Below are 20,997 nucleotides of genomic sequence, written 5' to 3' on the forward strand. Positions count from 1 at the left end.
CAACTCTACTAAAAATACAAAAATTAGTAGCTGGGCGTGGTGGCGCACCTGTAATCCCAGCTACTCAGGAGGCTGAGGCAGGAGAATCACTTGAACTTGGAGGCGGAGGTTGCAGTGAGCCAAGATCACACCACTGTATTTCAGCCTGGGCAACAGAGTGAGACTCCATCTCAAAAAAAAAAAAAAAAAAAAAAAAAAGAACACGACTTGGGTACTCACACTGGGCTGGGATTGAACCTGACCTTGCTGGATGTTCATGACCCTTAGTTTCCCCATCTACAGAGTGGGAATCAGAACTCCCACCTTACGGGGTTGCTTTGAGGATTAAAGGAGATGAACAGGATAAGCACCTAGCATTATTCCTGGAGAAAAAATCCTATTTATCTTCCTTCCCTTGACCTTGGACAAGTCCCTCAAGCTTTCTGTGGCCTGTGTTGTGAAATGGAGATGAAAATAAGGCCACTCTGTAGTGTCGAATAAAGTTGAATACCTACCTCCTTTATGACCCAGCAACTCCAGTCTGAGCTATTTACCCGAGAGAAATGAAACATATGTCCACATGTATGCCAATGCCCTTAGTGGCTTCATTCATAAAATCCCCAAACTGGAAGCAGCCCAGACGCCCATCATGGAAGAATAGATAAACAAACGATGGTGTATTTATACAACAGGATACTGTCCAGCAATAAGAATCCATGAATGTCTAACGTTTGCGATGACATGGGTGAATGTCACAAACATTATGTCGAATCAAAGAAGACAGTCATGGAAGAGTATTTATTGCATAATTCTGGTTTATACTAAGTCCTAGAATAGGTAACACTAATCTGAGATAATAGAAATCAGATCCCTGGTTGTCTGGGGTAAGGGGTGGGGAGAACTGACTGCAAAGAGGTGTCAGGAAATTTTGGAAAGGGATAGAACGATATATATATATATATATATATATTTTGAGACAAGGTCTTGCTATGTTGTCCAGGCTGGAGTGCAGTTGTGCAACTATGGCTCACTGCAGCCTCAACCTCCCAGGTTCAAGTGATTCTTCCACCTCAGACTCCCAAGTAAATGGGACCATGGTACATGCCACCACATCTGGCTAATTTTTTTGTATTTTTAGTAAAGACAGGATTTCACGATGTTGCCCAGGCTGGTCTCAAACTCCTGAGCTCAAGCAATCTGCCCCTCGTCATCCTCCCAAAGTGTTAGAATTATTGGTATGAGCTGCTGCACCTGGCCTAGAAATATGAAATATTTTATATCTTGATTGGGATGGGGGACACATGGGTGTGCACATTTGCCAAAACTAATTGAAATATACACTCCTAATATACGCAATTTATTGCATTTAAATCCTGCTTCTGTAAAGCTGATTAAATCAAACAAACAACCCTGCCCCAAGCATCCATATCTGTAAAAATATGAATAATCTTTACACCAACAATTCTATGTCTGGCAGTTCACCCTAACAAAATAATCAGAGATATGTGCAAACATGTGCCTATAAGAATGGTCACTATAGCATTCTTTGTAATACTAAAGAAAAAAAAGAGTAACAAACATGATGTACAAAAAAGAGGGTCTGATTATGTTAGAGATCTATAATGGAAAGCCATACAGCCATTAAAAATGTATCCTGAAGAAATAGCAACTTTATGGTGAAGAAAGCAAACATAGATCATATTAATCAGGTGATAAAGGCTAACATCCCCAGTGAGAAGTCATTTTGACATCCTGAACCCTCTGACATGATGTCCTGAAAAGACACAGTATCAATTCTGTGGTATTGTCGCCAAAACTCATCAACAAATTCTAATCTAATCATGAGAAAACAAGAGACAAATCCAAGTTGAAGGATATTCTCTCTCTCTCCTTTTTTTTTTTTTTTTTTTGGTTTTGTAGAGAGACGAGGTCATGCTGTGTTGTCCAGGCTGGTCTCAAACTCCTGGGCTCAAGGGATCCTCCCACCTCAGGCTCCCAAAGTGCTGGGATTATAGGCATGAGCCATTGCACCTGGCCCCAAGTTGAAGGGGCCCAATACTCTTGAAAAATGTCAAGATCACGAGAGACAAAGAGAAGACCAAGGAATGTGAGGTTGGAGAGAATTAAGGAGACATGACAAGTAATGTAACATGGGATCTTGGATTCAATCCTATTCTCTCTCGCTCTCTCTCTTTTTTTTTTTTTTTTTTTTTTTAAGACAGAGTCTTGCTCTTTCACCCAGGAAGGCTGGAGTGCGGTGGCACAATCTCAGCTCTCTGCAACCTCCGCCTCTCGGGTCAAGCAATTCTTCTGCCTCAGGCTCCCAAGTAGCTGGGATTACAGGTGCACACCACCACGCCTGGCTAATTTTTGTATTTTTAGTAGAGACGGGGTTTCACCATGTTGGCCAGGCTGGTCTTGAACTCCTGACCCCAGGTGATCCACCTACTTCGGCCTCCCAAAGTGCTAAGATTACAGGCATGAGCCACCGTGCCCAGCCCTGATTCAATCCTATACTGTAAAAAAATGTCAATAGGCCAGGTGCAATGGCTGACGCCTGTAATCCCAGCACGGTGGGAGGATCCCTTGAGCCCAGGAGTTCAAGACCAGCCTAGGCAATATAGAATGACCTTGTGTCTACAAAAAATCAAAAGATTATCTGGGAGTGGTGGTGAGTTCCTGTGGTCCCAGCTACTTGAGAGGCTGAGGAAGGAGGATGACTTGAGCCCAGAAGTTCGAGGCTACAGTGAGCTATGATTGTGCCACTGCACTCCAGCCTGGGTGACAGAGTAAGACCCTGTCTCAAAAACAAAAAACAACAATAAAAATTGAAAAACAAAATAATGTCAATGGGGCAACTGGCAAAATGTGAATAAGGTCGTTAGTTTAGTTAATAGTAACAGTATTGATGATCATTTCCTGCCCTTGCTAATCAGACTCTGGTATATCAGATATCAACATTAGGGGAAGAGGAGTGAAGGGTATATGGGAACTCTCAGTATTACTTTTGCAACTTTTCTTTAAGTCTAAAATTATCTCAAAATTAAAAGTTAAAAAAGAAATCATCCTGATGAAAGATATCATTTGACCCAAGCAAATGCTCATATTATTGTTCCAAATGGAAATAATAGAGAATGCAAAAAAAAAACAATACTCATTCTCTTTGTGTTTTTCTGCTCTCTCCAGATTTTTTATACTGAGCATGTGATATGTTTAAATTAGAGGGGAAATGAGTCTGGATGTGGTGGCTCACAGCTGTAATCCCAGCACTTTGGGAGGCTGAGGTGGACAGATCTCTTGAGGCCAGGAGTTCAACACCAGCCTGGCCAACATGGTGAAATGCTGTCTCTACCAAAAATACAAAAAATAGCCGGGTTTGTTGGCATGTGCCTATAATCCCAGCTACGTGGGTGGCTGAGGCATGAGAATCACTTGGACCCAGGAGGTAGAGGTTGAAGTGAGCCAAGATCACATCATATGCCTGGCATGTGGACAGAGACTTTATAGCCACCTTTTATATTCCATCTTGATGGGCTGGGCACAGGTCACTCAGAAGAGGATTCCTTGGAGCACATATACCCACATCTACCAAGGACCAAGAAAGGGCGTTCAGTCATCACTAACCACCTGCCTGATTTTTGTGACTAGTTGGCCACCTCCAGTTGTGAGGTTATTGTTTCTCTCTTTTTTTTTTTTTTTTTTTTTTTGAGACGGAGTCTCGCTCTGTCGCCCAGGCTGGAGTGCAGTGGCCGGATCTCAGCTCACTGCAAGCTCCGCCTCCCGGGTTTACGCCATTCTCCTGCCTCAGCCTCCCGAGTAGCTGGGACTACAGGCGCCCGCCACCACGCCCGGCTAGTTTTTTGTATTTTTTAGTAGAGACGGGGTTTCACTGTGTTAGCCAGGATGGTCTCGATCTCCTGACCTCGTGATCCGCCCGTCTCGGCCTCCCAAAGTGCTGGGATTACAGGCTTGAGCCACCACGCCCGGCAAGGTTATTGTTTCTCAAAGGGCCCTCCTTTCCCCTCCTGACTCCCACCAGTCCCTGAGTCCCAGAAACATCCCCTGGAGGGAAATGCTGGTTTCCCCCTGGAACCTTTGGGAAGATGGGAGTGATTGGAGAACAGAGATGTAGGGGGTGGCCACCATGGTTGTTTTACATGGACAAGGGCATGACGGATGCTGGAAGAATGGACAGCAACTCAATGGATGGCCAGGGCTAATCAAGCCAGTCCATATCCTGCTGCAGACCCCAGGATCTGCAGAATACCCATGATTTGAACTCTGATTTCCTGAACCACCCACCCTCAGCTGCCCCATGCCTTCCTCACGTCTCCCAAATCGCTCTCACCCAGGGTCTCTCAACTCTTGCATGTTCCATTTTACCCGGGACCAAATTGTCCAACCTCTCTCAACTGCCAGTCTTGACCTGCTGTTTTTTTTTTTTTTCCACTTAAAACATTGTGTTTTTTAGAGATGGGGTCTATGTATGTTGCCCAGGCTGGTCTCCATCTCTTGGGCTCAAGTGATCCTCCTGCCACCTTGGCTTCCTGAGTCCCCTGTAGGGACTACAGATGTGAGCCACCATGCCTGGCTTTAACCTACTTTTGTCACTGTTCCCTACATTCAGTGCATCCCTATATAACTCTTCTTTCCTTCCTTCCTTACCTTTCTTTCTTCTACCCATCTGTGTTTCCTTTCTTGCTTCCCTCCCTTCCTGCCTCTTATCCATTGATGCTGTCTTCCTTCCCTTTCCTCTGCCCCTCCCTCCCTTGTCTGCTCCCTCTCTTCTTCCCTCCCTTCCTTGCTTTCATTTCTGGACACCTACTATGTACCAGACACAGTGCCAGGCTCTGGTGAAACTAAGATAACTAAGACCTCATCCCTATCATCAGGAAGCTTGCTACCCAATGAGGAAGACCATCACTAAGCAAACTACTATAATACAGTGTGGTAGAACTCTGCTAAAGGTAAATGGGAGGGAGCCCCAGAATTGAGGCATGGGATGTGGAGTGGGAAACTGATCAAGAAAGTCTAAGAGAAGTTATCTTTCCAGCCACCCAAAGTGTGATCCATGAACCAGCACCATCGGCATCGACTGGTGGCTCTTAGGCCTCACCCCAGACCTCCTGAAATAGAATGTACAATTTAATAAGGTCCCCAGGTGACCCGAGTGCACATCCAAGTTTGAGAAGCACTACTTTAATGGATGTCTAAGAGCCAAACTGGTGAAGACATGAGGGCAGGCAAGGGAGGAAGGGTGTTCCAGAGCCAAGAGGTGAAGGAAAAGATGGTTAATGGTCTGGGTGCCATCTTGGTAGGCAGCCTCCTGCTTGGTCTGCCTGGTCTCATGACAGGTAAGGACACGGCTACCCCATGAAAGGTCCCTGTGTCTCTGGGAGCCCCTGCCTGCTGGCGTCTGGCTGACTCTGGTCCCCTCTCTGTCCTTCCTTGTAGGCCAGTCTCAACAACCAGTCTGGCTTGGTGGTAAAGAGCACAGCCCCAGGAGCCAAAGAGGCTGGGATCAGACCCAGGATTGTCACCTGCCACCTTATGTTTAGTTTTGGTCACTGTCTTTGGATCTTCCAATTCTCAGGCCCCTTAGCTGCAGGCTGGTTTCTGGGCCAAATCCCAAACTTCCCACTTGCTACTGGGCGGCTCTGGAACAAATGTTGGCAAACTTTTTCTACAAAGAACCAGGTAGTGAATACTTAGGCTTTGCAGGCCATAAGGTCTCTGGCGCTACTACTCACCTCTGTCACTGTAGTAGGAAAATAGCCTCGGACAACAGGTAAGTGAATGGGTGTGGCTGTGTTCCAATAAAACTTTATTTATAAAAACAAGTAGCAGGACGTATTTGGCCTGTAGCCTGTAGTTTTCTGACCTGTGGTCTGTTCTATCAGAATCTAGATAAGTCACGATGGGGATTCTAACACATCCCCAGGATTTCCCAGAAGGCTCTGATACCAGCTTCTTTGTCTATCTTTCAGTTGCTTAATGACACTAAGCTCTTCCTTTGCAGATGGAATAGTGGTCCCTCTACTCTTTGCTGAGCTAACATCTATTCATCTTTTGGGTATCAGCTAACTGTCACCGCCTACGAAAAGCCTTCCCTGACTCCTCTTTAACTGAATTAGGTGCTCCTCTTGTGTACACCCTTGAAGACTCCCCTAAATAACTCCTTTTTTTTTTTTTCAGATGGAGTCTCACCCTGTTGTCCAGGCTGGAGTGCAGTGGCATGATCTCGGCTCACTGCAGCCTCCGCCTCCTGGGTTCAAATGATTTTCCTGCCTCAGTCTCCTGAGTAGGTGGGATTACAGGTGCCCACTGCCAGACCCAGTTAATTTTTTGTATTTTAGTAGAGACGGGTTTTCACCCTGTTGCCCAGGCTGGTCTCGAACTCCTGACATCAGGTGCTCCACCTGCCTCAGCCTCCCAAAGTGGTGGTTACAGGTGTGAGTCACCATACCCAGCCCCTAAATTACTCCTTCAAAGCATTTTTCACAATATTAAAGAAATTATTTTACTGTCCATCCCTCCCACCGGACTGTGAGCCCCTTATGGGAGAAAATAATTTGGTTCTGGGTGTATTCCCAGCATCCAGCAGGTAGTAGGTGCTCATGTAACAGAGGACACCTCTTGAAGCTGAAGATTCCATCCTCATTACTCAAGTCAACTTCCTAGAGTTTGCTGATGGAGGAGAGTTGAAATGCTGAAGAGAGAATATCTCTTTATAAGCAAGCACTGATGTCACAGCAAATAAAATTAAGAGAATGACAGCTTATGTGGTACCCCATTAAAGGTAGCAATTAGCTGCCGGGGGGTGGGCCACTTTGAAAAGGAGATCAAACCACCAAGGAAAACTGGGCATATCCCAGCAAAACCATCTCTCTCTAATTAAGCAGTTTTATAATTCCAGGTTTCTGAAGCATGTTATTTCTGACGACCACCAAATGGGATGTGTGGTTTCTCTGGGGCGTTAGAGAACAAGGAATCAGATTATGAGCTGTCTCGCCTCCCTGCTACCATGAAGGGGAAACGGTAGCAATTGTTGCAAGACGTGCTTGGGCACGGATGGTTCTCTGCTTGGATTCAGATAAAGGGGGCGGGAGTGTCGAGTTGGGAAGGCAGATACTATTCCGACTTCCTCACTGCCAAGATGAGGGGTGGGACAAGAAGAGAAATGCGAAACATCGAAACAACAGAGGGCTGGCTCCAGAAGCGGGTGGGAAATGAAGGAGAGTAGGATGCTGAGAAGCAGAAGAAATGAACAGAGAGGAGAATTTTTTAGAAGAACGCACCGACGTGGAAAAGATGATTTGAAGACTTATGGGAGTGGGGAGGAAGCGAGGAGAGACGTAATCAGGTATCTGTCAGCAGCTTCAATTATGAAAAATGCACAGAAAGAGGTGAAACCTTTTTTTTTTTCTGTATCAAGATGAATAATGACTATTTATACAGCTTTGCCTGTTTACAAATCTCTTTCATACAAATTTTTTCATCTGTGGAGACAGGACAGCCTAGTGGTTTAAAGGCATAGGATTTGGGATTCTAAGGTCAGATCTACCACCTACTAAATTGGTTGATTTGGCACAATAATTTAACTTCTACGACCCTCGGTTTCTTCATCTGTAAATGGGGTTGAATACACACACACATTCATACATATATACACACATACATATAGATATGCATGCAGTGGTGTGCTGGCAAACTAGGTCTCTGGGGGGAAAGAAAAGGCCCTAATTTGTGTTTGCCAGTTTCTGTGGTGTAAGTGTTCTCACAAGGCCAACTTCAAGCTACCAATGATTTAACAACTGTTTGCAAATTTCCTGAAAATTTAACCACTGGCTCTCACATGTCAGTAAAACCTGTATTCAACACACTGAGGTGATCTTATGATTAAATAAGCCAATAAATCTAAAACACAGTTATATGAGAAGGGCCCAGTACATGATACAGCTATTACTAGGCCTCATGATAATCCAGAAATGTGGCCATTATGTTATTGCTGCTCTATTTTAGAGATGAGAAAACACAGGTTCAAAATAACTAAGGTGAACTAGAATTAAGGCAGAAGGGATATCTGGGACTTCCAAGCCTAGGCCTTAAGAGATCAGGAAGCTTTCAGTTCTTTCCTTTTGCTTGTTCTCCCTCCTTCAGCTGCCATGTTTGTGGGAAGCCCAAGCTCTAAGGAGAGACCCAGTGAAGAGGACACATGGAAGAGGAGCAGCTCTGAGACTAACTGGAGGAGCAACATGGAAACCAGCCAATGGTGAGAACTGAGGCTCCAGATATAGGACCTTAAGAAGGCCTTTCCTGCCATTGCAGCTGATGCATCAGACCTGGGAGTGAAGATGCCATGTTGGATAGTCCAGCCCCAGCAGACATCATGGGGAGGAGAGACAAGCTGTACCCAGTGTGTCCTGACTGAACTCCTGACCCGCAAAATTGTGAGAATTACATGGTTCTTTCAAGTCAACAACAACAACAAAAACTAAGGTACCCATCTAAGGCTACTCAGCTGGTGCTATAGACTGAACTGTGCCCACCTCAAGTTCCTTTGTTGAAGCCCTAATCCCTAATGCCATGGTGTTTAAAGATAAGGCCTCTGAAAGGTAATTAGGTCATGAGAGTAGAGCTCTCATGATGGGATTAATTCCCTTATAGGAAGAGACATGAGAGATCTCTCTGCCACTTGAGGACACAGTGAGAAGATAGCCTTCTGCAAGCCAGGAAGAGGGTCTTCACCATTAACACAATTATAAGTGTCATGTAGCAACTTCAGAGCTTTCACCTTATTCTTCCCCACTCTCTCTATCCTACTGTCTGGAACTTGGATGTGATGGCTGGTGCTCTTGCCACCATCTTAGACCATGAGGAGGAATCCTACACCCTAGGGTTGGTGAAAGAGTGGGCTGGAAGGTGTCATATTCCCAGGGTTGAACTGCTTATCTTTGGCCTTTACATGAGAAAGAGATACATTTTTTAAAATTTAAGTTTTATTATTTTGGATTCTTTGCTGTTACTATTTGATTCCAATCTTAACTAATAGAAAGGGTGTGGGACTCAGCAGGTAATCAAGAAGTATTTGCTGAATGAGCAAGGGATAAATGAGGGGGCAAACTAATGGCCTTGTGCTTCGAAACACCTGGGTTTCCCACAGGCATGGCTCATAGAGAGCTCTGATGATGAAGATACTAGGAATGGGAGTCTATACATAACAAATATTCTAGAAAATGATGAGGTGGCCAGGAATGGTGGCTCACGCCTGTAATCCCAGCACTTTGGGAGGCCGAGGCGGGCAGATCACAAGGTCAGGAGATCGAGACCATCCTGGCTAACACGGTGAAACCCCGTCTCTACTAAAAATACAAAAAAATTAGCCGGGTGTGGTGGCGGGCGCCTGTAGTCCCAGCTACTCGGGAGGTTGAGGCAGGAGGATGACCTGAGCCCAGGGAAGTCGAGGCTGCAGTGAGCATGATCGTGCTTCTAAACTCCCGCCTGGGTGACACAGTAAGACTATCTTTAAAAACAAACATCTCCCTCAAAAACAAAAGAAACAGGGAATTTCAAAGTCTTAGAAAAACAAAAGGTAAAACATCTCATTAAAATTTTTATGTTGATTACATGTTGAAATAATATTTTGGACACATTAGGCTAAATAAAATAGAGTATTAAAATTAAAGTCACCTGTTCCTTTCTAGTTATTTAATGTGACTACTAGAACATTTAAAATCATCTGTGTGACTCCCCTTATATTTCTGTTGGACAGCTCTGTTGATACTTTGAATGATCACATATGTTTGTAAAAATCCACTGAGCTTTATAATTAGGGGTCTCCACAGTATATAGTCCTGCCTCAATACAAAAGAAAAAGGAAAAAAGGCAAGAAAAGGGCGAGTCAGAATGGAAAGAAGCGCAGCAGGTAGGGGGCAGGGCCAGCGGGGGCGGGGCCGGCGGCCGCGCGTTCCCTGACAACGGGTGCTGCCGGTGACGTCACCACCCGCCGGCAGCCATTAATCCCCCTCCCGGCGGCGCGGGCTGGCCCGGCCGCCTGCCTCCTCCTCCCCCGGGCCCGGATGAGATCACCGCGTCGGGCGGCCGGCTGTCCCCGCGCTCCCAACAAATCGACTCCTCGGCGAGCGCCGGCATCTCATGATCTCATGGCCCCGCGGGACGGCGCCGGCCGATGAGGTCACAGCCCCGCGCCCCGGGCCGCCCCGCTCTGCGTGCCGCCGGCTCCGGGTCGGGCCTCCGGGAGTCCCGCGCCGGTACCAGGCCCCCCAGCATGAAGCTCTTAGCTCACAAAGGAGGTCGCAGTTTGCGAAGGGCAAAGCTGCCTTTTCCATCCTTTTGACGCATCTTTGCGCGTCCATTCCCCGCTGTCTTATTTGAACATTTCACCCCGAAGACCCCGTGTCCAGCAGGGAGTGACCTCATCAGCTCCCCTAAACTTGAAGTCAGGGGCCAGGCGACGCGACTTGCCTGCAGGCTTTCACAGCCGCTGGGTGAAGGAAGTTCTGGAGCTGTGTCTTACAGACGAAGAAAGGGGATCAGAGGGATAAAGGAATCTGCCCAAGGTTACCCACCTAGGGAAGGGTAGCGCAGGAACCCGGACCTCCATGATGTAAATGAGCCCTTTGACTGCCTTTTTCTTCCCCTTACCTGTACCCCAAACCTCTGCACCTTTGCCCCAGTGCATCTTTGCTCTGGTGGAAATAGTGGTAACGGTCCCACTTGCGGCGTGCCCCCGTTATGCTGGGCACTGTTCCACATGACAGACCACTGGAGAGGAATTATACGGACCATGTTACACATGAGAACACAAAGCTAGGAGAGGTCAAGTTACTTGCTGCAGAACTGGGACTTGTACCCAGGTCACTTGACTCTACAGCAGAGCCTTTCAATTACTTGATACCACCTTCCCCAGAAAAAGAGGAAGGCTTCCTGTTGACAGTGATACACCCTCCTTTCTCTCTCCTCTCTCCAACAGGGTCGCCATCAAACCCAGTTGAAGAGGGTCCAGTGAGCTTGTTAGAGGCTTCACAGCTCACTTGCCAGCAGCAGATTTCTCCCATCACTTAGAGACTACTCACTCACACCACTCCTTTGCAGATCTCCAGCAGTATATACAGCCAGGAACGACAGGAGGAAGGGACATGACATTTACTGAATGGCAGTGCTGAACCAGGCACTGAGCCAGGGCCTGTTACTAAGGGCAAAGCTGGGATATCACTAGCCCTGGTTTGCAGACGAAAAAACGGAATTTATTTATTTATTTTGAGACAGGGCCTTGCTCTGTCACCCAGGCTGGAGTGCAGTGGTGCGATCACAGCTCACTGCAACCTTGACTTCCTGGGCTCAAGCAATCCTCCCCCCTCAGGCTCCCGAGTAGCTGGGACCACCGTGTGCCACCATGCCCCAGATAATTTTTAAAGGACTTTTTTGTAGAGATGAGGTCTCCCTGTGTTGCCCAGGCTGGTAAATTTTTTTGTTAAACCAAAGTCAGATGTCAAGGAAGTAAGTACAAGTTTCAGCTCAAATGTCCATCCCACAGGGAAAGCCCTTTCCCATTTCCTAAACGAATTCTCCATGAATTGTTTTTATTTTTTTCTAGTGCTTGTTGAAACTTGAAGTTCTATATTTGTGTGTTGATGTAGTTTAATGGTGATTTCCCCAATGAAATGAGAGCAGGGACTCTGTTTTGGTCTGTTTCTTTCATTTATCATCTTATCCCCACACTTTTGCAGTGCCTGTCATAATATGACACTGAAATATTTTTTGAGTAAATGCAAAGAATTGGTGGCTTAGGATGGTGAGCAGTGCTGATGTTCAAAACTCAGGTTTGTTTGAGTGTAAAGTGTGGGCTTACTCCATACTTTCTAGGAAGTTCAAGCCCTTTGCTACATATACTTTACTTACAGTAAAGTCCCTGTGGTGCTTTTCAGAGCCTATGAATTTTTTTTTTTTTTTTTTGAGACGGAGTCTCGCTCTGTCGCCCAGGCTGGAGTGCAGTGGCCGGATCTCAGCTCACTGCAAGCTCCGCCTCCCGGGTTTACGCCATTCTCCTGCCTCAGCCTCCCGAGTAGCTGGGACTACAGGCGCCGCCACCTCGCCCGGCTAGTTTTTTGTATTTTTTAGTAGAGACGGGGTTTCACAGTGTTAGCCAGGATGGTCTCGATCTCCTGACCTCGTGATCCGCCCGCCTCGGCCTCCCAAAGTGCTGGGATTACAGGCTTAAGCCACCGCGCCCGACCTGGAGCCTATTAATTCTTAAGTGTACTACAGTAGTGACAAGTTTGGCATTCTGGTTTCCCTATCAGTAGTGTCCTCTGTTGGTAGCTGAGAGGAGAGGGAAATCAGAGGAACTTAGTAGGAAATTAGGCGTGGAAGGACAAGGTTATACATGCTTATGCTCTGACCTTTAATAATAGCAAGGAATAAGACATAAAACGACAAAAATCAGGGTGGTGCAGTGGCTCATGCCTGTAATCCCAGCACTTTGGGAGGTTGAGGCATGAGGATTGCTAGAGGCCAGGAGTTCAAGACTAGCCTGAGAGACATCATGAGACCTCCTGTCTCTATTTAAAAAACAAAAACAGTCCAGGTGCGGTGGCTCACACCTGTAATCCCAGTACTTTGGGAGGCTGAGGCAGGCAAATCACTTGAGATCAGGAGTTCGAGACCAGCCAGGCCAACATGGTGAAACCCCGTCTCTACTAAAACTACAAAAATTAGCTGGGCATGGTGGCACGTGCCTGTAGTTGTAGCTGTTTGGGAAGTTGATGCATGAGAATTGCTTGAACCCAGAAGGTGGAGGTTGCAGTGAGCTGAGATCGCACCACTGTATTCTAGCCTGGGCGACAGAGCGAGACTCTGTCTCAAAAAACAAAACAAAACAAAAACAAAAAAACTACAAAGGCCACACACAGGAAAACAAACAAATGGTAGTCACGAAACTGTTTTCTTATGGGCAAAGGGAGGGAGGAAGATGGATGGAACCCAGGAGGTATACACAAGGGGCTTCTAAGAAACTAGTAGTTCTCTACTTTTTAAGCTGGGTGCACGAGTATTTGTTATTTTTTGTTTTTATACCTCATACATGTTATTTTTTTAAGGCCACAAGCTGAAATTTTGCTTACCCACTTTAAAAATAGACTATAACAACCCAATGAGGTGGGAAATTGTTACTTCCACTTTGCAGATGAGAGAAACTGAGGCTCAGTTTCAGAGAAGTTCACCATTTTGCCTAAGCTTACAGAGCTCAGATGTAGCAGAGGTGGGATTTGAATCCAGTCTCTGATGTCTGTACGGATGTTCTTACCCACAACATCTGCCACTAGATAACTGGACACTCATTATTAAAAACTAGAGCTGATGAAAATGTGTCATTTTCTTGCTCTCACCCCCAATTTCCTATAAAGATCCTCTCTCTGCAATTCTGGCGAGGAGGGGGAGGAGGAGGAGGAGGAGGCCGCGATCGCCTCTGGTGCTATGGCCCCAGGGGCCAGCTGGCAGAGTCCTTGGGGCCAGGCTGAGGCCCCATAGGAGTTGCTAGGCTGTGAGTAAAAATCTTCCTGTTAACAGCAGCAGTGGGGCACCAATTTCATTGGCCATGGTTCCCTTGATCTAAGAGCGCTGGCCCCATGAACAGGAAGGGCCCAGCCCATGTGCCCCAGCAACTGCATCAGCAGCTTCCCTACACACAGGGCCCTGCTCCCCAGTACCCAGGAGAGGCCTCATTATAAGATGTTGATGATAAAGCCCATAATGGCCGGGGACCCTGTTAGCTACAAAAAGGTGGTCTCTTCCCTCTGTCCTGGTCCCAGGTGGATGGATGAGCTTATTTGTCCCTGTGTCAGCTACAGTCTTTAGCACAAATGCTCTGGGCTAAACTGCCCAAGCCTGGCTGTTTCCCAAAACACTAGGGAGTGGAGGGAGGGGTGCAAGGGTAGGAGGGAGACAGAAAGAGATGGGCGGAGGGTATCTCCTTTCCTGGTAGTCTAGAGCCCATGACTTCAAACTTGACAGACAAGGTCCTCAAGTGTGGATCTGTCCTGTTGGGAGGGTGACTTTGCCCAAGTCATATCACTTCTCTGGGCCTCAGTTTCCTCATTAGCAAAGTAGGGGATGTGGGAGGCTGAATAATGCCCCCCCCCCAACCAAAGATGTCCATATCCCACTCCCCAGAACTTATGAATTTGTTACCTTACAGGGCGAAAGGAATTTTGTGCACATGCAGATGTGATGAAATTAAGGCTCCTGATATGGGGAGATTATTCTAGGTGACCTGGACAGGCCTAATGTCATCACAAGGATCCTTATTAGAAGAAGGCAAGAGGGTCAGGGTAAAGGAAGACAATGAGGCAACAGACACAGAGGTTGGAGAGATGCACTTTGAAGATGGAGAAGGGGACCAGAGGCAAGGAGGGCAGGGAGCTTCTAGAAGCTAGAGAAGACAAGAAAATGGATTGTCCCCCAGAGCCTCCTAAAGCACTGGCACCTTGACTTTAGCCCAGTGACATGGATTTTGGATATTTGACCTCCAGCAGTGTAAGATAATACGGTTGTGTTGTTTTAAGCCACAAGGTTTGTGGTTATTTGTTACAGTACCCACAGGAAACTAACACAGAGAAGAAATAGTTAGACTGTCATCAGGGTAGCGTCAGGATGGCGTGGCTGGAGCATCTCTGGTGGGCTGGCTTCCATGGCAAGATGGGAGGAGGCCAGAGCACACTCAGGCCTGGGAGTGGCCTCTGAGCTATGGTCCCTACCACCTCTTTGACTACATCTACTATATGGGGACTGGCTACATCATTTATGATACCCCGTGTAAAATTAAAATGCAGGACCCCTTGTTAACATACTAAGAATCTTGGTTGGGCGCAGTGGCTCACACCTGTAATCCCAGCACTTTGGGAGGTGGATGCAGGCGGATCACCTGAGGTCAGGAGTTCGTGACCAGCCTGTCTAACATGGTGAAACCCCGTTTCTACTAAAAATACAAAAAATTAGCTGGGCATGGTGGTACGCAGGTGAAACCCTGTCTCTACTAAAAATACAAAACTTAGCTGGGCGCGGTGGTGCATGCCTGTAATCCCAGCTACTCGGGAGGCTGAAGCATGAGAATCACTTGAACACAGGAGGCGGAGGTTGCAGTGAGCCGAGGTTGCACTACTGCACACTCCAGCAGCCTGGGTAACAGTCCATAATCTCATATGGCAACAGTGGAACATTAAGCCAAGTGTTTGGGCCTTCTGCACAGGGTGCTTGCCCATGAAGTTGCCCTGCCCCTTCTTCTGCTCCAGCCACACTGGCTCATTGCTCCTTAACCTTGCCAAGCATGTTTCCACCTCAGGGCCTTTACATATGCTGTTTCCTCAGCCTGGAATCCTCTTCCTCACATATCCGCATGGCACACTGGCTTGCTTCCTTCAAGGTTTTGCATGAATGTTACCTTCTCCCTGCCCCCCACCACTGTCTAAAAGAGCAGCGCCCTCCCCGCCCTGCCCTGCAACCATGACACTCCCTGTTTTGTCTCCATCTGACATATTGCCTATTGATCTCAGCATCTTGTTTATCTAAGTCCCTTGAAAGTGCATACTCTGCTTCTTTGCTGCTGTATTCCCAGGACCTAGTCCTAGGCCTGGCACAGAATAGGTGGTCAAAAAATACTGGTTCAATGGATGAAGAAATGGATGAATGGAAAGTGCCCAGGACAGTGGCTGTCTTATAGTATGTGCATGGTGACTGGCTTCTGCAATGTTGCCATGACAATGACTGTCATCATCTACTCCTGGGGAGTGACAGGGGAGGGCTGAGGTCGTGTTTTCCAAGCCCCCTTTCCTCTGCTTACCTTGTTGTTTCACTGAGTAATAAATCGAGGCTAGTACTTATAAGCTGCAGTGATCAAAAGGCTTCATGCATATTAAAGGTATGGTCCTGTTCAATCTTCACATCATGAATACTATCCCCATGATATAGGGGAGAACACTGAGGCTTAGAGAAGGCTACTGACTCATCCAAGGTCCATGACTTATAAGTGAAACAGCTGAGAATAGAACCTGCTTAACTCCAAGTCTAGTAGACCCTTGCAACTGAATTCACACTGCCTGCTTCAGGGAAAATATACTGAAGGGAGAAATATTTGCAACACGTTCATGAATTAAGGACCTTCAGCGTACGTGTTTTGAGCACCGGCTATGTGCCATGCACTGTGCTGGGAATAAAATGAAATATACAGGAGACTTGATCTCTGTTCTCACCAAGTTTTAAGTCCTAATGGGGGCGACAAACCAGCAATCACAACATCACATGATGCATTCAAAACAGAAGTGGCCTCGGGGCTGTGGGAGCACACAGGTGAGTCACCCAACCACAAGTTCAGACTTCCAAGTGGATGTGATATCTAAACACCTGAGGGTGATGGGGTGATGAGAGGTCAGCCAGATGGGGCTGGGGAGACAGTGTTCCTAGTACAGGGAACAGCCACTGCAAAGGCCTGGAGGAGGTGAGAGAACAACAGCATGATTCGGCCCGAAGAGGAGTTCAAAACACCTGGCAAGCGATGGCTGAGGTGTCGGGCTGGGAAGAGAGGCGGCCAGGCAGACATTCAAAAGGACTTCCTTGGCCGGGCACAGGGGCTCACACCTCTAATCCCAGCACTTTGGGAGGCCAAGGTGGGTGGATTGCTTGAGCCCAGGAGTTCAAGACCAACCTGGGTAACACGGCAAAACCCTGTCTCTACAAAAAATACAAAAAAATTAGCCAGGCATAGTGGCATGCGCCTGTAGTCCCAGTTACCGGGGAGGCTGAGGCAGGAAGATGGCTTGAGGCTGGGAGGTCATGGTTGCAATGAATCCTGATCATGCCACAGCACTCCAGCCTGGGTGACAGAGTGAGACCCTATTTCAAAAGAAAAAAAAAACAAAAAGAAAAGACCAAACAAAACAAAAAACAAAAGAACTCCCTTGCCTCTGACTGGCGTGGGATTATGGACAAGGTACTGAAACTCTTGGAATGATGGTTTCCTCCTCCTAAAATAGGAACAGCCCTAGCCGGACATAGTGGCTCACACCTGTAATCCCAGCACTTTGGGAGGCCAAGGCAGGTGGATTACTTGAGGTCATGATTTAGAGACCAGCCTGACCAACATGGTGAAACCCTGTCTCTACTAAAAATATAAAAATTAGCCAGGTGTGGTGGTGCATGCTGTAATCCCAGCTACTCAGAAGGCTGAGGCAGGAGAATCGCTTAAACCCAGGAGGCGGAGGTTGCAGCAAGCCAAGATCGCGCCACTGAACTCCAGCCTGGGTGACAAAGTGAGACCCTGTCTCACGGGGAAAGAAAAAAAAAAAGACAGACAGGAACAGGCCTAGACACAGAAGGCTGGCTGCAGGGATCTACCTGCCACCTCCCAACCTCACCTAGTGTAGTGGCAAGTCTGCTTTCAGTAATGCCACGCCCGGGGACCTGTGGTAATCTGGTCAAGCCCATGAGGGAACAGAGAGCTGCCCCTCCTCTCCTCCCTCCGCCATCCCCGTCCTCTGCATGCATCTCTGCGCTGTCACTCAGTGTGTATTTATGTCGGGCTGCTATGGCTGTTACTCAGTGTGTATTTATGTTGGGCTGCTATGTGCTAGGCACCCTGGATAAGGCCGCAGCCGGGAATAAGTCTGTGTTCCAGGTGCCATCTCCCTCTGTCTTGTTCTTGTTCTTTTGTGTGTCTCTGCCCCACCTCTCCATCAGCTGCTTGAAGTCAGGGTCAGGTCTTACCCAACAGCTAAGACTGAGCAGGCACTGAAAACTCTGTTCTAAACCTCATGACCTCATTTGCTCCTCACCGGGCTCCTCCTGGAGCCAGGTAGTATCATCAGTCATGTACACAGAAGAGGCATCAGAGTTTGACCCGGTGAACTCACTCACCCGAGGGTATACAGCTAGTGGCAAAGGCAGGATTCAAACCAGGCAGCCCCAGGACCCAGTCCAGGGCTGGCACCTATCAGTAACTAGTAAGAATAACATTTCCTTCCTTCTTTTCCTTCCTTCCATTCAGGGTTCTGATCTTAGCACTTCTGGGCACCGAGGAGAAGAGCCAGAGGCTGGCAAAGCCTTGGTGGGCTGCCAAGCCCCCAGCAACAGGGCCCGGATTTCCACAAGGGTCATGAGGGAGGATGCGCGCGCGCGCGCGCGCACACACACACACACACACACACACACACACACACACACACACACAAAACAGGCCAGGCACGTTGGCTCATGCCTGTAATCTCAGCACTTTGGGAGGCCAAGGCGGGCAGATTATTTGAGGTTAGGAGTTTAAGACCAGTTGGCCAACATGGCGAAAACTTGTCTCTACTAAAAATACAAAAATTAGCCAGGTCTGGTGGCAGGCGCCTGTAATCCCAGCTGCTCAGGAGACTGAGACACAAGGATTGCTTGAACCTGGGAAACAGAGGTTGCAGTGAGCCGAGATGGCCCCGCTGCACTCCAGCCTGGGCAACAGAACAAGACTCTGTCTCCAAAAAAGGGGGAAAAAACACACCCATTGAGCATTTAGATGTGCCAGGGATTGCTAAAAGCACCTCTACCTGCATTGCTTCAATTTAGTTTTTAAATCACCTCCTGTCTCCACCCCATCCCCAGAGGTAAACAGGAGTATTTCTTTCTTTTTTTTTTTTTTAAATGGGGGTCTTTCTGTGTTGCCCAGCCTGGACTTGAACTCTTGGGCTCAAGCCATCCTCCCACCTCTGCCTTCCTAGTAGCTGGAAAGACAATCTTCCGAGTAGCGTGAGCCATCATGCCTGGCGGATAACTTCCTTTTTTACAGATGAGGAAACTGAGGCATGGAGAAGGGAGGTGACTGGCTGGAAGTGATACTGATGGAAATGGTGGAACCACAATTCCAGCTCAGATCCACCTGACTCCAGAGCCCAAGCTCTTTCCAATCCACTCGGAACCTTTCTGGACAAGCTAAAAGTTGAGACATGTTATCAGTGGGCTCCCTCAGGTCAAATCTCAGTTCTGCTACCTTTTCTTCTCTCCAGGGAAGGAGACACATCTGGGGGAAATATGGAAGCAGGGTAGTCCTCACCTACCCCAATGGAAGCAAAAAGCAGGTAACCAACACAGCAGCCTCCCTCTTCCCCCACCAGGAGCAGGGAGCCAAAGTGGACACCTCCAAGGCCCCCTCAGGGAGCCTGGCTGCCTTGCTTAATCATTTAGCTGAAGAAGAGCAAAATGATCCGCACTTAGCTTGCTAATTAATTCCCCCAGCACCCCAGAGCAGGGGTTGCCACCACATACCCATGATGTAGTTTGGAAAGGTGGGTCAGGGTGGGTCTGGGAGCCAAGAACGTGAGCCTCCCTGCTTTGCCCTGTGTGCAAATTCATACCAACCACTGCTGTTCACTTATCACTTTATTTGAGAGTCACTCACTCACCTACACTGAGCCACTGGGCAGATTCTTATTCTGCCCCCATGGAGCTTAGAGTCTGGTGGGGACGGGATGCTCAGGAGTTATCTGGAAAAACGCACACCCCAAACTGTTTTTCACTTCTGCACTGTGGCTGCGGCTGTCCCTTCTTCCTGCCGTGCCCTTGCGGCTTTGCAGTGTCTGGGTAACTCCCAGCCCTGCTTTAAAACTCAGCTCTGATGTCACCTTCTTTAGGAAGACTCTGCTGGGGGCTGGTTTAGGTGTTCCTTCTCTGTTTTCCCAGAGGGCCCTGGAGTGACTGCTTCTTTGCCCGCAACACCCTCACCCGACTGTGAGCTTTGAGCGTGAAACTCCTGGTCTGCAGAACCCCATGCCTAGCGTAGGGCTCGGCACTCTGTGGTGTCCAATAAATATCTGCAGAATGAATACATGAGAAGATAAATCATGTGACCCAGAAGTGGTCACTTTGGGGACTTGGTTTCCCCAAATCAGCAGAATAAGAACGTCTTTCTGGGCTGAGCGCAGCGGCTCATGCCCGGAATCCCAGCACTCTGGGAGGCCGAGGTGGGTGGATCACCTGAGGTCAGGAGTTCATGACCAGCCTGGCCAACATGGTGAAACCTCGTCTTTACTAAAAAAATACAAAAAATTAGCTGAGTGTGGTGGTGGGTGCCTGTAATCCCAGTGACTCAGGAGGCTGAGGCAGGAGAATCTCTTGAACCCGGGAGGTGGAGGTTGCAGTGAGCTGAGATGGTGCCATTGCGCTCCAACCTGGGCAACAAGAGCAAGACTCCATCTCAAAAAAAAAAAAAAAAAAAAAGAAGAAGAAAAAGGTCTTTCTGGGTCTACCGGTCTGTGAAAAAGAGAACAGGGGTGAAGCCCAGCCTTTGAGGAACCAGAGAGGCCTCCGGGATGTCCAAATTGGGCACTGACCATCTTGGCATGGCTCCCAGAGAAGCCATGAGCAGACCAAAGCCTCTCCCAAAGGGGCTGGATGCATATCAAAATGCTCTTTACCTGTGAGAACTGGAGCTGACTCTGGCCCATACCAGCAAGAAAGAGGGGACTTTGGAAAGATTATGGATCTTCTCGGACTTCAAAGAAGCGCGGGACCCCCCAGGCCACATGAAGGAGTTGCCGAAACCTCAGAACGAAGTGGAAGGACCTCTCCTCTCATCAGCACTTCTCAACTCCCGTCAGCACCTGAACCACCGGGAATCTAGTTCAAATGCAACCACTGATGGAGGAGGACTGGGATGCAGCCACGACTCTGCTCCCAGGTGATGAATGAATGAGTGAATGAACAAACTCAGCTCTAACTGTGCCTAGCCTCTGTGTTCCTCAGTTCCTGGGGGAGGGCACTGGATGACTCTGGCAAGGGCTAGGTGCTGCTCAGGATTACCAGCGATAGGCAGGGGAGAGGGGCACCAAAAAAGCCATGGCTCTGGCCCTGTGCATCCAGTTATAACCAGAGAAGGGTGGGCCTTGGGATGGGGCGGCCATCCTAAAAGGGGTTGATGGTAGCTGGGGCGGAGCCAGGCCAGCTCGCCAGACAGTGACCATCTGAACTGGTGAAAGG

At 48.0% G+C, this 20,997-nt stretch overlaps 1 protein-coding gene across 1 annotated transcript in view; it reads right to left on the reverse strand.

Moving 5' to 3' along the window:
- The window catches only part of RNFT2 (ring finger protein, transmembrane 2), a 112,880-nt gene that overhangs the window by 22,344 nt on the left and 69,539 nt on the right, over positions 1-20,997 (reverse strand). The window lies entirely within an intron of this gene.

The sequence above is a fragment of the Rhinopithecus roxellana genome, chromosome 10 (genome assembly GCF_007565055.1).
Source record: "Rhinopithecus roxellana isolate Shanxi Qingling chromosome 10, ASM756505v1, whole genome shotgun sequence".
NCBI lineage: Eukaryota > Metazoa > Chordata > Mammalia > Primates > Cercopithecidae > Rhinopithecus > Rhinopithecus roxellana.